Source organism: Sinocyclocheilus rhinocerous, unplaced genomic scaffold (assembly GCF_001515625.1).
Source record: "Sinocyclocheilus rhinocerous isolate Xijiao unplaced genomic scaffold, SAMN03320098_v1.1 scaffold493, whole genome shotgun sequence".
Taxonomy (NCBI): Eukaryota; Metazoa; Chordata; class Actinopteri; order Cypriniformes; family Cyprinidae; genus Sinocyclocheilus; species Sinocyclocheilus rhinocerous.
The window spans coordinates 19,789-22,936 of record NW_015626376.1 but is presented as its reverse complement, the minus strand read 5'-3'; positions in this window follow the sequence as shown (position 1 = coordinate 22,936).

The window sequence follows — 3,148 nt, the reverse complement described above, 5'->3', positions numbered from 1 at the left end:
AGGCAGATGCGTGATTAACATTGCATACATGCAGCACTGCATATTTGTGTCTTTGTATTAAAACCAGATGTTATTTTGTGCTGCCTGTGTGTGATTTAGTGTGTTGTTTGTCAAAACTGAATTTAACACAGTAAAACCTGACTTGTGAAATAAAAGGCAGAAAATTCAATTTTTTTAAATAGAAGAGTTTATTGAACCTTTAGTTAAAATATTGGCATGTGTGTTTTTTTCTTTATTGAGTATCGTATTTGATCGATCTGACACGTCTGTAATGAAAGCAGCATACGGAGGTGCTACAGTGTGTGTGTACTTCTAATGAACCGTGTAATCTGGGGAAAAAAATCATCTGAATCCCACAGACTTCTGACTGTCTTTCCTAGGAGTCGACTTGTTGCATTCTAAAAATATCTAAGAAAGAGTTTGCATATGTTCTTTTTTGTGTCTCATATTTGACCATCAGGCTTTTATGGCTCATATAGTCTGATGTAGTGAGAATATGGAGGAAAAACAGCTCAGTTTTATTCAGAGACTCAAACTGAGCAAAAATATGAATTTGCTGCAGATGCTGATATTTTTATAATGAAATTCTGCTGCTTGTAATGTAAATCAATCAGATCTTTATAACAGTACAGCAGATACTTACATAAAATGATACAGATATCAGTCATCGCTCTATATCTCCAGTAATCTGTCTCAGTAAAATGAGATTGAAATGATCCAAACATATAATGCAGTGATTGAGAGATGAAGAAATAAAGGCTCCTCAGAAGATGTGAGATGTTCTGGAGGCTTGTGAAGATCATTCCTCCGCTGAGGAACAGTGAAAGTAAAGCTTCTGGAAACAAACGCTCCTCAAAAGATCCTGAGGATCAGATTTGAGACTCTAAAACATGATTGATGGAGAATCAAGTAAAGCTGAGCTGCTTCAGTCCAGTAAGTGTTCATCTGGAGATATTACTGCAGTTATTCTGACGCTTACTTGATCAAAATCAGTCAAGATTTGACACGAAAAGCTCCAGCTGAAGCTGGACGTTTCTACAATTACACTAAAAGGGCTTTTACTGGATAAAAAACTCTAACCTATCAATGAGACGACAGAAGTGTTAGTGTGGGTAATTCAGCCTCGGGCGCTGCAGGGAGTGTTTTGTTAAGCAGGCCAAGAGCAGAGCGAACGTTTCTGCTTTTAAGGTCAAGAGCACAACATGCAGACGCTCGCTGTACGGTCAGAACACATCACACACTCGCTGCTGCACACACGTCAATCAAACGCCTGTAATTGTGAGGCGCGAGTGTTTTCAGTGATGAAATATGTTTCCGCAGGTGCTGATCACACGATTGAAGTACTGTCATTGTATTGCAAAAATGATTTTATTAAAGGGATAGTTCACCCAAAAATGAAAATGTGATGTTTATCTGCTTACCCCACGGCATCCAAGATGTAGGTGACTTTGTTTCGTCAGTAGAACACAAACTGAGATTTTTAACTCAAACCGTTGCAGTCTGTCAGTCATATAATGGAAGTGGATGGGAATCACGGCTTTGAGAGTCAAAAAACATACACAAACAAAACCAAATTAAACCCTGCGGCTCGTGACGATACATTGAGGTGTTAAGACACAAACTGAGATTTTCAACTCAAACCGTTGCAGTCTGTCAGTCATATAATGGAAGTGGATGGGAATCACGGCTTTGAGAGTCAAAAAACATACACAAACAAAACCAAATTAAACCCTGCGGCTCGTGACGATACATTGAGGTGTTAAGACATGAAACGATTGGTCTGTGCAAGAAACTAAACAGCATTTTTTACCTCTGATCCACTGCAATGTCCAACTGTCCTGAGTGCGTTCACAACATCCGGCACGTGACGCGTGTACGTGCTCTTGCATAGTAGACATAGATATATATATAAGTAGATGCCTCATTAGTGACTGTTTCTATGGGCCGCGGGAATCTACTTATATATATCTATGTCTACTATGCCAGAGCACGTACACACATCACACGCAAATTAATTTTGTACTTTTCTCTCATTTTAAGCAAAAACTTTTATGAAATTAAAAATTATGAAAAAAATTTAAGAAAAATTGTTCATAAAACAAGACTATATTTTAAGTCATTTTCTATCTTGATTTAAGAATGTTTAGATATTTGTTACTAGAAATCAGGACAAAAATACTTTTTTTATAATTTTATATATTTATTTATTTAGCAGGGTGAGTGACATTTTAAGGGGTTTCACATCATGCAAAATCATGTTTCTCTTTTGAAATAAGAGTTTGTTGTACTTTATTGCATTTCGAATGTGGCACTCTACCCTGCGGCTCGTGACGATACATTGATGTGTAAAGACACAAAACGATCGGTCTGTGCAAGAAACTGAACCGTATTTATATAATTTTTTACCTTTGATCCACCGCAATGTCTGAGCGCGTTCACAACATCCGGCGTGTGACGCGTGTACGTGCTCTTGCATAGTAGACATAGATATATATATAAGTAGATGCCTCATTAGTGACTGTTTCTGTGGGCCGCGGGAATCTACTTATATATATCTATGTCTACTATGCCAGAGCACGTACACACATCACACGCAAATTAATTTTGTACTTTTCTCTCATTTTAAGCAAAAACTTTTATGAAATTAAAAATTATGAAAAAAAATTTAAGAAAAATTGTTCATAAAACAAGACTATATTTTAAGTCATTTTCTATCTTGATTTAAGAATGTTTAGATATTTGTTACTAGAAATCAGGACAAAAATACTTTTTTTATAATTTTATATATTTATTTATTTAGCAGGGTGAGTGACATTTTAAGGGGTTTCACATCATGCAAAATCATGTTTCTCTTTTGAAATAAGAGTTTGTTGTACTTTATTGCATTTCGAATGTGGCACTCTAGTCTATAAAGAGCAGATGAGACGCTTCATTTCATTCAGTCGAGGTCAAACACAGTCATACAGAGATGATAATGGGACGCTTTAGTGTTCAGCGACTAATGTGCTTCACAGGACGTGCTGACCGTGTGTGTGTGTCTCTCTGTGTGTGTGTGTGTGCATGTGTCTCTGTGTGTGTGTGTGTGTGTGTGTGTGTGCGTGTGTCTCTCTGTGTGTGTGTGTGGGTGTGTGTGTGTGTGAGAGTGTGT